This window comes from Rhodamnia argentea, chromosome 1 (genome assembly GCF_020921035.1).
Source record: "Rhodamnia argentea isolate NSW1041297 chromosome 1, ASM2092103v1, whole genome shotgun sequence".
In the NCBI taxonomy this organism is placed as follows: Eukaryota; Viridiplantae; Streptophyta; class Magnoliopsida; order Myrtales; family Myrtaceae; genus Rhodamnia; species Rhodamnia argentea.
This window is the reverse complement of record NC_063150.1, coordinates 26,724,146-26,746,923: the sequence shown is the minus strand read 5'-3', so window position 1 is coordinate 26,746,923 and position 22,778 is coordinate 26,724,146. Positions and strand designations below refer to the sequence as shown.

Genomic DNA, 22,778 nt, shown 5'->3' with positions numbered 1-22,778 from the left:
ATCTTTGTCCGATATTGCTGATCCTAAACCTAGTACGGATCGGATTATGCGACACGAATATGAAATTAGGGCTTGGCATGTTGCTGATCGGAAAGCATGGTTAATATTATTTGGTTCTATTAGCCCCGATCTTCGCCCCCAATTTACTCGGATTGTAGGTGCAAAACAGTTAAGGGATCAAATTACCGAGATGTTTACACAAACAAGTTCTATTCGTATTTATCGGCTTATGCAGGAACTTCGTCGTGCCACTCGGGGTACACGATCAATTCGTGAATTTTATAATTATATGACATCTCTTTGGTCCCAACTTGATGTATTGGCTCGTCCAGCATGTCCCACGTGTGCTGGTTGTATTACTTGTGCTGCATTTAAACTTGAAGATCGAAACAAGAATCGTCTTTACGAATTCTTGATGCAACTCTCACCAGATTTTGAGGGAGTTCGAAGTCAGATTCTCTATCGTTATCCTGCGTCATCTCTTTCTGATGCGGTCAAAGAACTTCAGCCTGAGGAAACCGGACAAGGAATTCTTGGTGCTCCTCCATCTCTAGATCCCTCTGCAGTATTAGCCATCCCACGGCCCGATTTCCAGCCTGGCTCCTCTCAATTTGGTTTCCGGTCCGCCTCCTCTCAACGTGGTTTTCGGGCTTGCTATTCTCAGCATAGTTCTCAACGTGGTTCTCGGCGCGGTTTTGTGCGTGGCTCCCAGCGTGCCTCTTCTCGCCGAGGTTCATGTTTTTATTGTAACTTTTGTAAGCAAAATAGACATACCGAGGATCGATGTTTTCAAAAGATGCGTGATCTTCCTAATGCACCCTTGCGCTCGCTTGCACCTGTCTCTTCTCCATCCGCGGATCGTGCCACTCCATCCTCGTCTTTAGATAATAGTCTTGCTAATATTGTGTCTTAGTTTTGTCGTTTAGGTCGGCTTCATCTTGGTTCTTCTAGTGCATCCTCTACTCGCTCTACATGCAGTGCTACGCAATCCTCAAGTGATAGTTCTTTTTGGATTCTTGACTCTTGGGCTGCTCATCATAGAGGTGGCCAAATGGACCCGTGGGCCCGGAACCAGCCCGTTGACCGGGCCCACGGTTCCAACCCGGAACCGGAACCGGCCCTCAAGGGCCGGTTCCGGTTTGTAAATTGTTGGAACCGGCCCGGAACCGGCGGTTCCGGGCTGGTTCCAACCCGGTTTTATAAAAAAAAAAAAAGGAAGTAAGTTGGGTGAAAAGAACAATTGGGCTTTGGAACCGGTTCCGGGCCGGTTCCAACCCGGTTTTATAAAAAAAAAAAAAAGGAAGTAAGTTGGGTGAAAAGAACAATTGGGCTTTGGAACCGGCGGTTCCAAACCCGGAACCGGAACCGCCGGTTCTTGAACCGGAACCGGCGGTTCCGTCGAATCGGCCATCCCTAGCTCATCACATGATCGCCTCTGCTCATCATCTCACTTAGCAGACTACACTAAAAAATCCATAAGGGTTCTTTACAGCTGATGCATTCCTCCATTACTACTACTATGCGAGGCCATCTTACTATCCTTGGCAGCTTTAATGTGCCTAATGTGTTGCATATGCCGAATTTGGCCCCGAATCTTTTATCCGTTGGGCAACTTGTTGATATGGGTTGTATGGTGACATTTACTGTTGATTCTTGTGTTGTACATGATCGTACAAGTGGCCGGACAATTGGTAGGGGTAGTAGACATGGAGGATTGTATACGATGCAGCGTCTCCAGCTTCCCTCACCTCAACATGTTCTCGCTATCTTCGACCTTGACTCTTGGCACCAGCGTCTAGGTCATATATCAGCTTCCCGTTTGTCTTTTCCGTGTCGCCAGGGTGTACTTGGGCCTATTTCATCTACTGTTATGCATCCTTATACTAATTGCCCTTTAGCTAAACAATATGCACGTCCTTTTCCTATTAGTTCTTCTGTTTTCACTTCTTATTTTGATTTAGTACATTCGGATGTTTGGGGTCCCGCCCCCCAATTTCTAAAAGTGGCTTCAAGTATTATGTATCGTTTATTGATGATTATTCTTGTTATACCTAGGTTCATTTCATGCGCTCTCATGATGAATTTCTCTCTATCTATAAAAACTTTACAACCATGATCTCTACTCAATTCTCTATAACTATTAAAGTTTTTCGTTCTGATTCGGGTGGGGAGTATCTTTCTACATCTTTTCGTTCTTTCTTAACTTCTCGGGGAACCTTACCTTAGTTGTCCTGTCCCAGTGTTCCTGCTCAAAATGGTTTTGCTGAGCGAAAACATCGTCATATTCTAGATACTACTCGTTCTCTCTTGTTGTCCAATTCTGTTCCTACTGAATTTTGGGCTGAAGCATTTTCTACTGCTGTCTATCTCATAAATCAACTTCCTTCTCTTGTCCTCTCCAAAGTCACCCCTCACCAACGTCTTTTCTCGAAACCATCCACTTATCACCAACTTCGTGTTTTTGGCTGTACGTGTTATGTGCTTCTTCCACCTCACGAGCATACCAAACTCTCTGCAAGGTCGGTTCGGTGTGCTTTCTTGGGCTACAACACGTAACATAAAGGCTACAGGTGCTGTGATCCTTATTCACGATGTATTCATATCTCTCGTAGTATTTAATTCTTTGAGCACCTACCGTTCTTTTCCGCCGCCTCTACTTCTTCACAATCCTCTCCATCTTTTTTTATGGATTTTCCTCTTGATTCATCTCTTGTTCCTCCTATTATATCTTTTCGATCAGACCCGGTGCCACCACCTTCTCCCGTCATGCCTCCTTCCTCGTCTTCTGCACCTGCCACTTTAATGTTTCTTGACGATTCTTGCCCACCGTCCCCTTGGAGGAATCCTTTGCGAGATCACCGTCCTCCGGCTAGGTACGTGGCTGCTACAAGTTATTCCGATGAGTTTGGTTCCTTTATGGCTGCTGTCTACACGTTGTAGGAACCATCACATTATTGTATGGCCGTACAATATGCCGAATGGCGTCATGGTATGTCTAAGGAATTGTCTACTCTTGAGCGCACTAGTACGTGGGATCTTGTGCCTCTTCCACTAGGGAAGTTCTTGATATCTTGTCGTTGGATCAATAAAATCAAGATTCACTCTAATGGAAGTATTGAGCGCTATAAAGCGCGTCTCGTTGCATGTGATTTTGATTAGGGGTATGGGATTGATTATGAGGAGACCTTTGCTCCTGTTGCCAAAATGGCTTCCGTTCGTACTTTTCTTGCAATCGTAATTGGCCTCTTTTTCAGCTTGATGTGAAGAATACTTTTCTTCATGGGGTCCTTTAGGAGGAACTCTATATGAAACCACCTCCTGGTCCGGCTCATTCTCTTGGTCAGGTTTGTCGTCTTCATCGGGCCCTTTATGGTCTCAAACAGCCTCCTCGAACTTGGTTTGAACGTTTTGCAGATGTTGTTCGGTCAGCTGGTTTTGTTTAGAGTGAGAATGACCATGCTATGTTTACTCACACTTCTCCCGCTGGTTGTACTATTCTGCTACTCTATGTTGATGATATGATTATTATTGGGGATGACTCTACGCATATTGCTTATACTAAGCAACATATTCATCGTTAGTTTGCTATGAATGATCCGGGTTTCTTACATTATTTTCTCGGTATTGTGGTTGCTCGCGATCGACGTGGTATTCTTCTTTCCTAGCAGAAGTACATCGCTGACATTCTAGCTCGTGCTGAGTTATTTGATACTCATATTGCGGGTACTCCCGTTGAACTTCATTTACAGCTTCGTCCGGATGATGGCGAGCCTCTGTCTAATGTCACTCGCTATTGGGCTCTTGTTGGCAGTCTTGTCTATCTTTCGACTACTCGTCCTAATATCGCCCATGATGTTCATCTTGTTAGTCAGTTTTTAGCGGTTCCTCGTACAGTTCATTATGCTGTTGTACTCTAGATTCTGTGATATCTTCGTGGTACTCTGACGCGCTTAGTTTTTCTCCCATCAACTTCCTCACTTGCTCTTCATGCTTACTCTAATGCTGATTGGGTTTCGGATGTTTCTGACCGCAAGTCCATTATGGGATTTTGTGTCTTTCTAGGTGATTCTCTAATTTCTTGGCTTGCCAAGAAGCAACCTGTCGTGTCTCTCTCTTCTACTGAGTTTGAGTATAGTGCTATGGCTAACACTACAGTTGAGATTATTTGGCTTCGTTGTCTCCTTGCTGATCTTGGTGTTTCCTCCTCTAATCCTATTCCTCTTCATTGTGACAACAAGAATGTTATTCACATTGCTACAAATCTGGTCTTTCTTGAGCGTACCAAACACATCGACATTGATTGTCATATCACGCATCATCAGCTCCAAGCACGTATCATTTCTCTTCCCTTTGTAGCATCTGCAGCCAACTTGCCGACTTATTCACCAAATCTCTTACGTCACAACGATTTGCTGCTCTTCTTTCCAAACTCTCGTTGGTTGACCCACCTTTAGTTTGAGGGGGGATCTGTTAGATATATTGTATATATTAGGACTAGGGTTTTTCCTTTAGTGTATGCATTTACGTTTATAACCTTCTTTGTATGTATACTTATATTGGCCTTGTGCCTAATTGTAAATTAAGCATTCCATTATTCACTTCTCTAAATATATCATGAACATGGGTCCTTGCAGAACTATATCACTAGTCCACATGCAAAGTGCACGTAAGAAGAAGATTCACATAAACATCTTTGTAATTCGTATGTATAACAGAATAGGAAGCACCTCTTATCACAAAAAAAAAAAAAAAAGGTCTTAACAGAACAGGTGTCCATTCCTGTTCGGTTCGCAGAAAATTGCCAAGTTTGATCAAGCAACTCCTTGATGTGCTCAGTTTCCAGATCTACTGTGGCGAATGCCTATTCATTTTAATTTCATCCGCATTGATACATTAGAAACTTCAGGATAAAGTTGCTGGAGAAGATAGGCAAATTGTCTGGGGATTCCGGTCGACCAGATTACCACGATGATGCAAATGAAAAGCCATTAGTTTCTTCAAGCCACCCAGTCTGGCCAATCTGTCCAGTCGGTTGAGTTCGTTCGGCTCCAAATTCTCTGAACTTTCAAGGCCTCAAATCTCTGTAACTGCGTGATACTCAATTAGAAGTTCTCATACTTTTTCACAACTTTGATAGGTCTATCGATGTATGCATTGACGGAAAATGTCCGATACATGTGGACGGTAAACTTGAGGGAAGCCTTGGGAGGCACCACAGACATTCACTAGAGAGTTCAAGTCCCTTGGGATGAGAAAGCTGCGCAATATCTGGTGATAAGGTGGCCATCATCGGAGAGGACAACTCCAAAGACTCCAGTTTGTTTAACCTATCGATGCACCTAGGATCTTTCACAAGATTTTCAAATTCCGGGACAACTTGGTTAAGAGAGTTTTGGCTTTCCCAGGACAAATCTCTCGAGCTTTTAAAGTCTGAGAGACCAAATAGGCCATCATTTACTAGTTATGAATATGCTGACAGAGAAGACTTTCTGATAGCCCAGGTACTTGGTGTATCTCTGACATAATAATTTTTAAGATCGGACAAGATGAATATCTCTAGATATCTTAAGTTTATTGGCAAATTCTCACTAAGCTCCGCATCTATTTCTTCTACGTTTTCCAGTTTCCATAATGCACTCTAGATCGTGCTTATAGCAGAGAAGCTCATGTTCAGTACTTTCAAATGCTTCATGTTCCCGACTGAACCAGGCAGCTCTTCTATGTCCTCGTTCGACATATCCAACTCATCAAGTGATTCCAAATTCCTGATTTGAGTCTGGTGGCGTCTTCATCGATTTTCAGTTTCTCAAAGACTAGTGTTCAAGGCTCACGAGGGATCCAATTGAGTTGGGAAGCTCCATGATCCCAGCTGTCCTTGGCAGAGAAAGCCTCGATAGGGAAGTTAGGTGACTGATTGAAGGATTTAGCGTCAGCGAGGAAAAATGGCAAGCTCTGAGAACTCGTAGACTCTTCAATGCTTGAAATTTAACAATACCAAGTGCCATAACTGACCGATAGACCTATCAATCTGGACCAAGAATTTGCATTTCTCTAGGATCAATCTTTCTATATTCACATGTACCTCAAATGAAACCTAGCATCTAACAGCACCATTTTCACATCGAAAGGTCCACCTGATCTAAATGAATTGAGGCCAAACTGCAAACCCTTTCAAGGAAGAAATTCATGTCCACTTTTCCCTTCCATCTTGATGTTTGTCCGCTAAAACCAGCATGCTAATCAAACAAAGTCAATGTCAGGCAAGGTAGTTGACATAACTTTCCCCAGAATTATGCACCGCTTACCAATTAGTCTGGAGTTCACACCAGTAGCTCTCACAATTCTTGAACCAGTCCGAGACAAAATGCTAATCTTGGAGAAGATAGAACCCAAATTTGTCCAAAAGCACATCTCATTCTATCAAGGCTAAAATACAGCACAAGACATTGCCGAGTTTGGATCAATGCGACACCCGGAATCTGGTCAGATTGATCGAATTTCCTTATATTTGTTCGATACAAGTCTCAAATTCTGCTGTTTCTACTTTGGGCATATAATTTGTTGAGTGCCCACAGTGATTGAATATCGGTGATTCAGCTTTTCTCCAGTTGGGCAATGAGCTGAAAAGCCTGTCAGTTTTAGCGGAGTAGCTTTGTGGGAAAGTTGAGGCTTGCAATTGAATGAGGTTGTGACCGCATTCGAATCTGAAAATTTTTCTCTACTGGCAAATGCAGAACTTAGAGTAAGGTCCGAGGCACATAAAGCTGTTTACTATCACACTCTTGCCACGATATTGGTGGAGCATGCATTTACGATTAGTGTTCTTCAAAAAGAAATTCACATTTACCTAGAGCTTGTTGTTGTTACACATCAGTTTTCACCATTCCTATACAATAACATTGCAATTTACATGTCAGATTTGACTGAACTTTTTAGTTGGACATGTCCTCTATGCTATGGAAAGACCAACGTAATTTGTCTACGTTTTAACATAACATTACTGCAATCTAATTTGGCAGTATTGAGAACATCTTCGTCTATAGTAGCAATAATAAGTAATTTGCTCCCTGTAGCTCATCACAATTGCAACAATATGATTCTTTTCATCCACATTCTCGAGAAAAAGGAGAACTCTTTTGTTAGACAGCCTATCTTCAATTGGTAATCCCTTCACTAATAATCATTATATCTGCCAATTTCCTTTCTAAGGATGTAAGCGATGAAGTGATTTTGCAAGCACTCAATGCCCTTAATTTTTAAGTTTCTCGGATATTGGAAAAGAAAGCAACAACAATTAATCGTGTGAAAGCTGATTAAAGATAATTTTGGCAATAGTTGTTCTTCCAATGCCAAGGATATTGTGGAGAAGCCTTCCAATTATGGTTGGTCCTGTATTAGTTGATATGTTTGCGACAACACCGAGGGAATAAGAATGTGATACAAATAAGAAGAAACTAGGAAAGTCCGAACTGGCATAAAGTCTAGGTCTTAAAAAAGGCATTAGCAGAAGGCTGCCTGCTCATAGACTTTGATTAAAAAAAGACTTGATTCCTACCAAATCTCATAAAGTTTTTTCCTTACAGGTGATGTTTTCAAGGATGCGGCTCTCGACTCTATTGGTTAATGCTTTCATTATGTACCATAAAGGCGAAAAGAAAAGAACTTGCTCCAAGTCTATTCATTTGAAATTAAATGATTAGGGTCATTTTTAAGATTTAGCTAGACATTAGCTGATGTCAGAACAAGCGCATTTGGTCACTGTACCCAACTAATCGTGTGTACTCACTGGTGCATCCCTATGATTCTTTTCGTCCACATTATCGAGAAGAAGCAGAGCTCTTTTATTAGACGGCCTGTTTTTAATTGCTAATCCTTAATCTTATTATACCCGTCGATTTCCTTTTTAAGGATGACAGAGATGAAATGATTTTGTAAGCACGCAACGCCCTTGCTTTTTGAAGTTTCTCGGATATTGGAAAAGAAATCAACAATGTTCAATCGTGTGAAAGCAGGTTGTAGACGATTTTGGCAATAGCCGTCCGTGCAGTGCCATCCATTCTATGAATATTGTAGAGAAGCCTTCTAGTCGTGGATAGACTTCCACTTATATAAATCTATATGTTCGAAAGAATACCGAGGGGACGAGAGGGCAATATAAATGAGAAGTTACAAGGAAAATTGGGATCGGCTAAAAATGCAGAGTCAAATACCAGTTTTCTAGAATTGGTCAATAACAACATTGCAACATCACTCTAGCCTGTCAAAGTTGATAATCGGTTTTTTTTTTTTATAACTCCTAATACATAAAATAAGGTTCATTGGTGAAATAATTTGGATTGATTCCACGTTTTTCAACACCTATTTCATAAAATAAATTCCATCAGCGATTCCAAAATGCATCCTTGCTTTCCTTTGCTGTCCTAATCGCGGAGGTTAAAAGTATCCATGTAACCCATCAAATTATTTGGACAGTCCAAGATCAACATCGTTGGGCATTTCTTTCAGGGTTTGTTCACATGGCATAAAGTCTAAGTCTTCAAAACAAAAACAAAAAAAATTAACACAAGGCTCTAAGTTCATAACTTTGATTAATAAATAGAAGACTCGATTCCTTGTTGCATCTCAAGTAAGAAAATTTTCCCCTTCAGATGATGTTTTCAAAGATACGGCTCTCGACTTCATTGGTTATTGCTTTTGGATATGCATTATAAAGGGCAAAAGAAGGCGAACAGAAAAGAACTTGGGGCTTTTTTTCAAATTGCATACAAAAAAAAAAAATTATTTACCATTTTAGGGGAGAGAAAACATAATTGCCGTTTTGGGGTCCGCTCGGCAATCTTATCGCCGAGCGGAACCCGCTCGGCAGTCATAACGCCGAGCGGGGCCCACCCCCACCGCCGGCCCCGCCACCCCCCCCTCCCCTGCCGCCCCTCCCCACCACCGGCCCCGACCCCGGCCCGACGATTTCGTCCTAGTATGAAATTATCTTCTAAAAAAATTATAAAAGCTCACAAAAATTAGTAAATGGCAACAATCAACTAGCCATAGACAATTCAGGGTATTTTCGCCGACGACTTTTGAAAATGACGATTTTGCCCTTCTGGCAAATTGTCTTCGAAAAAAATTGTAAAAAATGTAAAAAATGGCCATAATGAACATGTCATGCACGATTCGGGGTATTTTGACCAACGACTTTTAGAAAATAACAGTTTTACCATTCTGGAAAATTGTCTGCAAAAAAATTGTAAAAAATCTCAAAAATTAATAAATGACCACAATCAACTGGCCATAGATGATGCGGGGTATTTTGGCCGATGACTTTTAGAAAATGACGATTTTGCCCTTGTGGCAAATTGTCTTCCAAAAAAATTGTAAAAAATCTTAAAAATTAGTAAATAGCCACAATCAACTGGCCATAGACGATTTATGGTATTTTGGCCGACGACTTTTGAAAATGACGATTTTGCCCTTTTGGCAAATTGTATTTTAAAAAAATTATAAAAAATCTCAAAAATTAGTAAATGACCATAATCAACTGGCATGGACGATTGGGGGATTTTGGCCGACGACTTTTGAAAATGACGAATTTGCCCTTCTGGCAAATTGTCTTTTAAAAAAATTATAAAAACTCTCAAAAATTAGTAAATGACCATAATCAACTGGCCATGGACGATTGGGGGTATTTTGGCCGACGACTTTTAGAAAATGATGGTTTTGCCCTTCTGGCAATTTGTCTTTCAAAAAAATTATAAAAAATCTAAAAAATTAGTAAATGACCATAATCGATCGGCCATGGACGATTCGGGTTATTTTGGCCGACGACTTTTAGAAAATGACGGTTTTTCTCTTCCGGCAATTTGTCTTTCAAAAAAATTGTAAAAAATCTCAAAAATTAGTAAATGACCATAATCAACTGGCCATGGACGATTGAGGGTATTTTGGCCGACGACTTTTAGAAAATGACGATTTTTCCCTTCCAAAAAATTGTCTCCCAAAAAAATTGTAAAAAGAAAATTGCCACAATCAACTGGCCATGGACGATTCAGGGCGTTTTGTTCCGCTCGGAGTTTTTTTAAAAAGGAAATCATTATTTTTGTTAAGTTTTTAATAATTATTATTTTATTTATAAATTGTTTCTTTTGAAGCTTATTTTATTAGTGTAATTAATTCAGAATATTGATAAAATGAAAGTGTTGAGATATATGAAAAACATGCTATTTTCATAATAGATAATAATCGGACTGTCGCAATTACATGTACTAACGATGTCGTATTCCTACATGACCTCCGTTCCGCAACGTGGCTCTCTTCGGTGCTCGGCCGCTCTAGTATTGTACGGACGAGGAGGAGGCCGAGGAGGAGGATCCGACCGAGGAGGATGTGTAGATGATGAAGGCATATCTTGTGAAAATATGCCCCGCCCGGACGGTACATATCTCAGAGAGAAGCTTGAATAAAAAGGAGGGAAATCGGGTACATACGAAGTAGGAGAAGGAGCTGGAGTCTGCGGATCGGGAAATGCAAAAGTAGATCCCTCGGGAAATGGGGCGGCAAAATGGGTGAATCCAGCATTGAAACCCGTCTGGTCTAATCCTCAAGTGAAACCCGGAGCGAAATCCGTCGTATGATACTTGAAGGTGTAAGGGACGGCATCGCCAACTACATGACCTCGAGGAGTCCTCCGGGTCGACCGAACAGGCTCAGGCGGATCGTCATCGTGAGGGCCAACGGTTGCCGCCGTAGTTGCTAGTTGGGGTGGTGGCATCATCGTGAGACGCCTCTCCTCATGCTGGGCGTATAGCATTGCCTTAGCTATCCTCCCCACATCTCCCAAAGTCCGACGAGATGGACGTGAATTTAATATACGTAAGATTTGTTCCATGCCATCACCCCGGTAATGATATGACAAGCAACAAATGTTATAAAATTACAATAACTTATGTTAGTAAAAATATAGTTAATGAATTAAATTGAAAGTATTTGCACGAACCATTGAACCCATTGCGGCTCCCGTAATAGAAGGGCGCTTGATTGTGGCCATTTTCTAATTTTTGGGATTTTTTTAAAAAAAATTTGGAGACAATTTGCCAGAAGGGAAAAATCGTCATTTCTTAAAATTCGTTGGCCAAAATACCTTGAATCGCCCATGGCCGATTGATTGTGGCCATTTTCTAATTTTTGGGATTTTTAAAAAAAAATTTTGGGAGAAAATTTGCCAGAAGGGCAAAATCGTCATTTCTTAAAATTCGTTGGCCAAAATACCTTGAATCGGCCATGGCCGATTGATTGTGGCCATTTTCTAATTTTTGGGATTTTTAAAAAAAAATTTGGGAGACAATTTGCCAGAAGGGCAAAATCGTCATTTCTTAAAATTCGTTGGCCAAAATACCCTGAATCGTCCATGGCCGATTGATATTGGCCATTTCCTAATTTTTGGGATTTTTTAAAAATTTTTTGGGAGACAATTTGCCGGAAGGGCAAAATCGTCATTTTTTATAATTTGTCGGCCAAAATACCCCGAATCGTCCATGGCCGCTTGATTGTGGCCATTTTCTAATTTTTGGGATTTTTTAAAAAAATTTTGGGAGACAATTTGCCAGAAGGGCAAAATCGTCATTTTTTAAAATTCGTCCGCAAAAATACCTTGAATCGTCCATGGCCGATTGATTGTGGCCATTTCCTAATTTTTGGAATTTTTTAAAATTTTTTTGGGAGACAATTTGCCAGAAGGGCATAATCGTCATTTTTTATAATTTGTCGGCCAAAATACCCTGAATTGTCCATGGCCGCTTGATTGTGGCCATTTCATAATTTTTAGGATTTCTTAAAAAAAAAATTGGATATAATTTGCCCGAAGGGCTAAATCGTCATTTTTTTAAGTCACCGACCAAAATAGTCTTCTACGAGTTCATTGTGGCTATTTTCCTATTTTTCCAAATTTCTTAATATTTTTCCTTCATTTTTTTGGAAGTCTCTATCATTTTTTTTTATCAATTTTGTATTTTCTAATTTTCTATTACTCGAATTTTGGAATTATTAAAAACATGACATATAATGGTTTTAAATGTAACATCTAAAACTCTGTCAATGGTTTGACTATCGTAACCATATCTATATTGTAAGTATTATTATGGTAATTTTTTTTTACCGCAACTCGTAAACATTATAACTATTCAGTGTACAAATAATAATCAAATAAATAAAACAATACTTACGAAACCGCAAAAAATAGCTATAACGAGGTTTACCTCAAACTATTGAGCGTAATCATGCACCGAATGTAGAGCTCGAACTATCAAGAGGAAGCACCGAGTAAGAAGGTCGGCTTTACTTTTGTCTCAACTCCCGCAAAAATAAAAAAGTCACAATTTAATTAAAACATGACGAAAATATTTGTAATAAAATAAAAACACTAACATCAATAAAGGCACCCGAGGAGAGGAGGATATGAAAAAATCTTCCCGAGCTATGTCAGTATAAGAGGAGAGTCCGATTAAAACTTGGTCGGGATATTAAGAACAAATCTCGCCGAAGTTAATCAAAGCGAGGGGAGGGCTCCCAATGGACTCCACACTCTGTTCACTTAATATCCAGATCACTTAAAATCAGAAGAAGAGTTTCTACAGAGGATGGAAGCGCAATACGAACGGAAGAAGAGCTTCTATGGAGGAGGGGCGAAAGGCTTGAGCTTCTGTGGAGGAGGGGCGAAAGACTTGAGCTTCTGTGGATGAAGGTCGAAAGAGAGCCTCTGTGAAGTGAAATAAGGAAATGGCCAAAGCTTCTGTGAGGGGAGAGCCTTCGGCTTTGCTTTAAGCGGAGCCGAAGGCTCAGTAGTGCGCGTGAAAGGTGCCTGCAGCACCTTTCACGTCGCCCGCCAGCGCCCGAGTAAAGGCGCCGGCAAGGGAGGGGGCCCCTACCCGCTCAGCAGTTTAAATGCCGAGCGGGTAGGGGAGCCACAAATTCTCTGCAGCGTGCAAAAAGCACGCTGCATAGAGGTCCTTGCTCGGCACTGTGAGTGCCGAGCAAGGACTGCTCGCCACCGTGGCGAGCAGAGCAAAGCTGTTGCTCTGCAAAAAGCAGCAGCTCTGCTCGGCACTATAAATGCCGAGCAGACCCCAAAACGGCAATTATGTTTTCTCTCCCCTAAAATGGTAAATAAAAATATTTTTGCATGCAATTTGAAAAAAAGCCCAAGAACTTGCTACTTTTGAAATTAAATGATTTGGGTCATTTTTCAGAATTAGCTCAACATTAGCCGATGTCAAAACAAGCATTTGGTAACTGCACAGGTTCAAGGCGTTTCTCTTTTTCATGTACATAGCTAGCACGCTTACGGACTCTTATGCAAGAATCTGTCTTGGATTCCGAAAACGTTTGTCTTTTAAAGTCGAATAGGCATTTCACCAATGTTACAGTGCTTCTGCAATGGATTGAAGAGGAACTAAATAGAGAGAGAGAGAATGGAATGGTGAGTCTGTGAAAGAAAACGACCTTGGTTTTTTTTTTTTTTAAATAACATCCATTCAGTAAGAAATTGTCTGACCACACATATGTGGAACTTCACAACAAAAAAGAGCCAAAGGACTTGAAGGGGATATGAAATCCATTACAAGGAAGGCTTTTCTACGATGGGCTTTGGCAACTCAGTCCGTCACGTTATTTGCTTCTCTGATACGATAGGCCACTCTTAAATCTGAAAAGCGACTCAACTATGCTTAGGCTTTCTTGCTAAGTAGACTTACCTCCTAAAAGGGCGGAAATGCTCTAGTTGGGCACCATATCAGAGCATTCTAGCGTTTCCAGTAAAGCAGACACTTTGGTTTGCAAAGTAGAGGATGCCTTGACCATGCAAGCAAAACCATCGACGAGATTGGACTGGAATCGATATCCGCTAGTCCAGTTAGGATTGCTTATATAAATGAAGAAAGGTGGGAGTCGTCGGGATACAAAGGATGGTAGATGAATGGACTTTCGCTTTCTTCCAAGCCAGACATTTTCTGATTTGTGCTTAAGCGGTTATGTGCAAACTGGGCACAACGAAAACTGTTAATAGAGGTAAAGTCATTATACGTTTCTACCACCAAACTCACCATATCGATCACTGTACATACCCTTGTTAGAATATATTTCAAATATTCAATATGGGCTTTATTAATTGTTATTGTGAATATAATTTGGTCTAATAAAGATAGATAAATCCTAATTCAAATTTGATATGGGACTGGATAAGTATGGGCCGAGATAAGCTTTATCTATAATGAGAGGATAAGGTTTCAATCTCTATAAATAGAGCTCAAGTCCCTCCTCTAAACCCTGATGTCCACACAACCTCACATCAAGAGTCGTTAGTAACGATACGTGAGGGGCTGTCTCATTGAAGCCGGTGTGAAAGGGGGTTCATAGAGGAGAAGCTCTTGAGCAACGGATCGTCGCAAATTCCGCATCAAGAACGATGGATCCAAAACAAGGTGCGTCAACGCTTTAACTCTATGAATCTATGATTCATGTATCTAAACGTGATTATTTTAGATCGCTGCATAAGGGTATAAATCGCAGCTTACATGTGGTATCGTAGCCAACTCGTTCTAGATCTCGAATTATGTTCCGGTGTATTTTCGAAATTTTATTTTCGTCAAAATTGAAAGAAAATTATATATTTGGAACCTACACAACGAGACGAGAAAAACCATATAAAGATCGTCGCCGGAGACCGCCGCACGCGTTGCCACGCACGGCCACGCGCCACGCGCCGACCACGGCCCCGCACGTGCTCGGCACGTGCGAGGCCGACGTCACCGGACGTCACCTCGGCGGGGGGCAGATCCGACCCGACCCGACCCGGGACCCGACCCGCTCCGGTTGACCGTTGACTCGGACTTCCCGGTCGAACCGGTCGTTGACCGGTCAGACCGGGTTAAGACCGACCGGGTTCGCCGGTTCGGTTAGGCGAGCGGTCGGACCGGACAAACCGGTCGGACCGGTTTCAGAACCGGCCGAGATACAGAACACGTGACTCGCACGTGTCGGCGCGTGGGCCTCACGCGCCGAAGCTTCAGGCGGCGCGTGAGGGAGCGTGAGAGGTCCGATTCAGGTGTTCCAGGTACCGACGTGCTCGTATTCTCATGCTCTACATTGTGGTATATTTATTTTACATGTTTGATGTTTTTATGAATAAAAAATACCTATAGAATCCCAAATACGTGTATTGTTTGGGGTATTTTTGGCATATTTCAATGTATTTCTATATGGTTTCGTGAAATACAGGTGTAATCTCACATGTAAGTACCACATACAGATATGTGGAGCATAATTTATCAATTACATGTATATAGTTTAACATGTATTGCTGAGTGAATTAGCACGGCATGTAATTTTATGGATGATTGCCCCCATTTTCAGAAACTACATGCATACGGTTAATGTGAAATATAAAGATTATGTCCCAATTTCAGAAAAAAAATCTAATTGGGTTGTGATCGCCAAAGTGGCACACTTGATTGGATTTAAATAAATAAAGGTTTATAAAGTATTGGGATGTCTCCCGCTTTAACGCATAGTTATACTCCCAAATGAGGTAATTGCGTGTTGTTGCATGGAGGATTGCATGTACAGCATATGGTTGAGAATTGGTTGGTCTAAGTGATTTCATACACCCAAAGGTGGTGATTAACGAAGATTAGAATAAATTCTCATGGCTGCTGTAATGCGGAGAGTATACAACGGCATATCATGTCTTCTGCCCAAAGGTGATTATATGATGATGTATGAAACTCTCAAGGTAAATTTTCACATTATGCTAATTATAAATATTGATTTTTTCAGTCACCTTTTCTATGAACGGCAACTCCATAGCTATTGAGATTCTTACTGGTTCTAATTTTAAGAAGTGGAGAGAGGATTTTCTGTTTGGTATGGAATTAGCGGATGTTCATGTCGCTCTTAATGAGGATAGACCGATAGCTCCCACCGATGCTAGTACGGATGCCCGTAAAGCACGGTTTGCTGCTTGGGAAAAGAGCAATAGGATTTGCTTACTGTCGATGAAGCGATCCATACAGGAACATCTTAGAAGTGATTTTGATGCCGACATCACCGCTAGGGAGATGATGGAGGCCTTGGTGGCTAGAAATCGTGACTCGCCTAATGCTGAAGTAGGCACACATATGTCGGGATTATTCAGTTTGAAGTATGATGGTTCTGCTGGTGTTAGGGATTACGTCCTAAGGATGGTTGATCTGCAATCAAAGCTTAAGGCTCTTAATGTTGCTATCCCCGATGCTTGTATTGTGCATCTTGCACTTAACTCCCTTTCACCTGAATTTGGCATCATCCAAACACAATACAATACGGCTGATCAACCATGGACAATCAATGACTTGATTGCAAGGGTAGTGTCAGAGGAGACTAAGCTGAAGAAAAGTAAAGCATATATTACTATGTACGCTGCTTCTAGTTCTGGTGTCAAAAAGGGTAGGGGACACAAAAATCGTGCTCACAAAGAAACTCATTCATCTGCTGGTGCATCCGACAACTTGGGTTCAAAGAAGCCGACCTTTAAAAGGGACGGTAAAGCTGGTAAGGATGGTCTCCGCTTCTTCCGTAAAAAGGGAGGACACGTAAAGAAATACTGCGCTAAGTATAAAAATTGGTTGTCTAAGCGTGAGCCTAAAGGTAATGATTCTTTGGCACCGGTTTGTGAATCTAATCCGTCAGAAGCCCCATCTTGGTCGTGGTGGCTAGATAGCGGTGCAACTAATCATGTTGCGTTTACCATACAGGGATTCATAAACCGGAGGAAGCCAAATAAGGAAGAATCAAAGCTCACCGTAGGAAACAACAAGAAAGTTGACGTCGAGTTCGTGGGAGATGTCATTTTAATTTTAGATTCTGGTTTTAATTTGATGTTAAGGAATACATTTTATGTACCTTCCTTTAGACGGAATTTAATTTTCGTATCAAGTTTGGACATATGTGGTTACTCTTTTGAGATTTCAAACAATGCAATTTCTATTTCTTTTAATTCAAATAAAGTTGGGTATTGCACTATGTCCAATGGATTGTACAGATTATGTTTGTCTCCCAACGAAATATACGTCGCTTATACAGTTGAAAATGTTGTTTCTAAAAGACCTCTACCTAAGGAACAGTCTTACGCATTATGGCATAAACGTCTTGGTCACATCTCTAAGGAAAGAGTGGAAAGACTAATAAAGGCGTACATTCCGCCCACTCTCAAAAGTGATCTAGACGCATGCGTAGATCGCCGTAGGGGTAAGATGACCAAAATAAAGAAGAAAACTACAATCCGTAGTTCTCATTTATTAGAGATCATCCATACGGATATAAGTGGACCCTATACAGCAACATTGTGTAGAAATTTTTATTTCATCACATTCATAGATGATTATTCCCGATATGGTTATCTGTATTTGATTAAGGAAAAGTCTGAATCTCTTGATAAGTTCAAGATTTTCCTGGATCAAGTCGAGAAACAACTGGGAAAAGTCATAAAAATTGTTAGATCTGACCGTGGAGGTGAGTATTATGGTCGACATGGCGATGCTGGACAGCTTAAAGGGCCATTCGCCAAGTACTTAGAGGATTCCGGGATTGTGGCTCGGTTTACTATGCTCGGTAGTCCCGAACGTAACGGTGTAGCAGAAAGGCGTAATCGTACACTTATGGATATGGTGAGATGTATGATTAGCAGCACTAATTTACCTGATTTTTTGTGGGGTGAAGCTTTGAAAACGGCGCTTTATATTTTGAATCGTGTTCCTACGAAATCTGCGCCTCTTACTCCATTCCAGTTATGGACTGGACGGAAACCTAGCTTGAATCACCTGAAAGTTTGGGGATGCCCCGTAGAAGTAAAATTGTATAATCCGACTTTGAGCAAGTTGGATTCCAAGACCACTCGATGTTATTTCGTGTCTTATCCCGATCATTCAAAGGGGTATCGATTTTATAATCCCAATGGAGGAATACGAATTGTAGATTCACGACAAATGAAGTTTTTAGAGCTTGATGTGGTAGAAAAATGTGATTGTTCGCAGACTATTGAAGACAGTGGTACGGTGAGTACTTCTATGTCGTTTTCTATACCTATGCAGACAATTGTGGAAGTTCCTACTCCACAAACCGAACCCGTTGAGGCTCAAGAACCTCACATTGCAAGCGGTTCTGATGAAATTCCTCAAGCCTCTCAAGAACAGAATGAGGTTGAAGATGCTCCTCTAAGGAGATCTGTTAGACAAAGACGATCAGCTATACCGCCAGACTACATAGTTTATTTAGGTGAGCAAGATTATGATATCGGTTGTGTTGCTGATCCGGTGACCTATGCGTAAGATATTTCTTGTCCTCAGCCTGATTTATGGTTAGATGCGATGAAAGATGAGATGTTATCTATGAAACATAATGGTGTTTGGGAGCTTGTTGAATTACCCGAAGGATATAAACCCGTCGGTTGCAAGTGGGTATTCAAGACTAAGAAAGACTCCACAGGAAAGATTGAAAAATTTAAAGCCAGATTAGTAGCTAAGGGATTCACTCAGAGAGAAGGAGTAGATTATGAAGCAACTTTTTCTCCAGTCTCTTCTAAAGATTCGTTTAGAGTAATCATGGCTTTAGTAGCTCATTTTGATATGGAGCTTCACCGGATGGACGTTAAAACCGCTTTTACGAATGTAGACCTTGATGAACAAGTTTATATGGCACAACCTGAAGGTTTTGCAGCAGATGATACTGGTAATTTAGTTTGTAGATTGAAAAAGTTTATCTATGGTTTGAAGCAAGCTTCTAGACAATGGTACTTGAAGTTTCATAGTGTTGTTACTTCTTTTGGGTTCATTGAGAACAAGTTAGATCAGTGCATTTACTGCAAGGTCGGTGGGAGGAAATTTATTTTTCTCGTTCTTTATGTTGATGACATCTTGCTTGCTAGCACCGACATTGAATTACCGCATGAGACAAAGAGAATGTTGTCATAGAACTTTGATATGAAGGATCTTGGAGAAGCGTCTTTTGTTCTTGGAATTGAGATCCATAGGGATCGTTCTCGTCGTATATTAGGCTTATCTCGGAGGGCATACATTGATCGTATTTTGGAGAGATTCAATATGCAACGGTGCAAACCAGGAATTGCTCCTGTGTGCAACGGTGATAAATTGAGTCTTTCACAATGTCCTCATTCAGATATTGAGAAAGCACAGATGAAGAATGTACCTTATGCTAGTGCACTTGGTAGTATCATGTATGTACAGGTTTGTACTAGACCGGATATTGCTTTTGCAACGGGACTTCTAGGCGGATATCGGTCAAATCCAGGACACGATCACCGGGTTGTTGCCAAGAAGGTTTTGAGGTACTTAAAGAGGACCGGAGACTATATGCTAATTTATAGACATGTTCAAAACTTGCAGCTAATAGGCTATTCAGATTCGGATTATGCTGGTTGTCGGGATGACAAGAAGTCGACAACGGGGTACGTTTTTATGCTAGCGGGTGGTGCAGTATCATGGAAAAGTGAGAAACAGAAAACGATATCATCCTCTACTATGCAAGCGGAGTTTATAGCATGTTTTTCAGCTGCTACTCGGGCTATTTGGCTCCGGAATCTCATTAGGGAGTTGACCGTGTTTGATTTTGTTGATAGACCCATACAGTTGTATTATGACAATAACTCTGCGGTGTTGTTCATTAACAACAACAGAGGTCTCAAGGGGTCTAAGCATATGGAGGTCAAGTTTTTGACCATAAAGGAATCCGTATAGAATGGTGACGTTGCAGTAGAGCATATTACTACGGATGCTATGATTGCCGATCCACTAACTAAAGGTCTACGTCCTTGCGTATTTGAACGACATGTTATTAGCATGGGCTTAGAAGCATCGTGGGATGCCATTGTTTAGTGGGAGCTTTCTATTTTTGCTCTAATAAAGTTTGCATTTGTATTATGTTACTTTTAGTAACTGTTTTGATATGTATTGATTCTTTTACATTCAATTGAGTATTTATGAATGTGTTATTGAATACATATTCGTTAAAATCTCAAGGTATTGTGTACACCTTGAGTAATGGCTGGGGCATTTATTTTTGGCCATGTGCATATGTCTTGTTACACATAAAGTATAGTTAACTATAAAGGTAAGATATATGTGGGTTCGTTGGAACCATAAGGATGTTCTCTTGTGACACATCGGGTTTCGTGACACATAAAGTAAGAGAATGGTGACTGACAAAGAGGATAACATATAAGGTGTCTCTTTTGAGATGTTATCCGTTTGCCATACTACCATATCAAATCCATATCAGTAAAGTTAAGAGCATTTGTGACCATGGATAGCTCTGTGTCTTTTGATGCGATTCTTGCTATGATTCGGTGCTTAAGACTTTATGGGATCGGATTGACTATTGGGTATTATCTCTAGACCAATATAAAGATGCGCATATACAGTACAATTTCAATTAATTTAGCCCAAGTGGGAGAATGTTAGAATATATTTCAAATATTCAATATGGGCTTTATTAATTGTTATTGTGAATATAATTTGGTCTAATAAAGATAGATAAATCCTAATTCAAATTTGATATGGGACTGGATAAATATGGGCCGAGATAAGCTTTATCTATAATGAGAGGATAAGGTTTCAATCTCTATAAATAGAGCTCAAGTCCCTCCTCTAAACCCCGATGTCCACACAACCTCACATCAAGAGTCGTCGGTAACGATACGTGAGGGGCTGTCTCATTGAAGCCAGTGTGAAAGGGGGTTCATAGAGGAGAAACTCTTGAGCAACGGATCGTCGCAAATTCCGCATCAAGAACGATGGATCCAAAACAAGGTGCGTCAACGCTTTAACTCTATGAATCTATGATTCGTGTATCTAAACGTGATTATTTTAGATCGCTGCATAAGGGTATAAATCGCAGCTTACAACCCTCAGCGTTTTTATTTTATTTTTGGAGCCCGTCTCTTGAATAAATAAGGGAAACATATCATGGATTATGGATGGGCATTCAAATTGGGATTCACCAAGAGGCTCTGGTGCATGAAAAGATGCACACAGAAATGGTCACCTGAATTCTTCAGTAAGTATTAGTTCTTCAATGAGTTAACTCAAAATGCAAAGAGTCGTGGACCAGTTTGCTAGAACTGGTCATTAACAACACTGCAAACATCACTCCAGCCTGGCAATGTTGATAATGCAGATTTTTTAAAACCTATTTCATAAAGTAAGGTTCATCAGTGGAATAATATGGATTGATTCCAAGTTTTTCAACAGCTAATGCATAAAATAAGGTCCATCAGTGATTCCGAAATGCTTCCTTTCTTTCCTTTGCTGTCCTAATCGCTGTGGTTGAAAGCGCCCATGTAAGCTATCAAATTATTTGGGAAGTCCATGATCAACACCGTTGGCCATTTCTTCCAAGTTGTTCACATAGCATAAAGCCTAAGTCTTCAAAGAAGCATTAACACAAGGCTCTAACTTTATAACTTTGATTAATAGAAGGCTCGGTTCCTGTCGGATCTCAAGTACGAAAATTTTCTCCTTCAGACGATGTTTTCAAGGATGCGGCTCTCGACTTCATTGGTTATTGCGGATCTCAAGCCCGTCACTTAATGGGCTTCTCCGACTTGATGCCATTATCCCCAGCCCAGCAAACATGAAAAGCTTTTTGAGCAATTTCACCAACAGTATAATAATAATAATAATAATAATAATAATAATAATAATAATAATAATAATAATAAGACCATGATAATTAGGAAAATATGTACCCCTCAAAACTGACAAATAACCGTAATCCCCTTTGTCTCCGCCCCTCCCTTCTGCCACCACCGTGCCGCTGTTCAATCGACCTCTCCCGCAGTTACTCTCTTCGACCGCGCTTAAGGTGGCATCGCCATGCTAGGCAACAAAAGATGAAAAGAGGCATAGTAATCAACGAACTTAAAAATATTTTTAATGATAGTTTTATTCATTAGCGAAAATTTTCAAAATCTGTGGACACAATAGGGAGAACCATCTTATTTTCACAAACTTCCAAGGAGAATCAATTTCGGGAGTAATGGATCTCTCTCTCGGTGAGAGTCTCTACACAGACATGGGAAGAGAAATCATGCACCTTGACCTCGTGCATGCGCTCTGAGTATTAACTAGGGTATTCTCATTTCTTTTCCGCTTAACTCTATTCTAGATGAACTCCGACTATCATATCGAACAATTTTACTTGGCGTGTGTAATTTTAACAGTCACTTAATCCTAGATCAGAGAGAGAGAAAAGTATATATGTGCTTAAACAAATAAATAAATCAATTGTGCATGGACAGAGGTAAAACATCTAAGCTGAAGGCTAGGCAAATCATTCCACTTTGTGTATCATCTGTTACGGGGCCTAGACATAATAATAAGTTGAATTTCAACCTTAGATGAACACATTCAACAGCAACAAGTTGCAATTATCTGTCGGGCATGCTTTCCGGATCGGCACAAGTGCAATTCCAACCTCTCTGTCGCTTCCGCATGCCCGAAACAGAACAGAAATAATGAGACGGACGCTAGAAAATTAGCCAAAACTCTCAGAAGCAGAGTTCACGTGGACAGTCATATGACTAGTCAATGGGACCCTGGGCCTATACAGAGCGATTCACGCTCTTAACTTTCTCAGGCGAAAGTAAATCATCACCAAGCCACCTAAAAATGGTTTTGGCACCATTTTCACAGCGAAAGGTTCTTATAATTGGCTCTGGCAGGTGCAAACCAAGGCTACCT

At 40.8% G+C, this 22,778-nt stretch overlaps 1 protein-coding gene across 1 annotated transcript in view; it reads right to left on the bottom strand.

The window, feature by feature from the left end:
* The window catches only part of LOC115753688 (disease resistance protein L6-like), a 420,087-nt gene that overhangs the window by 230,864 nt on the left and 166,445 nt on the right, over nt 1-22,778 (bottom strand). The window lies entirely within an intron of this gene.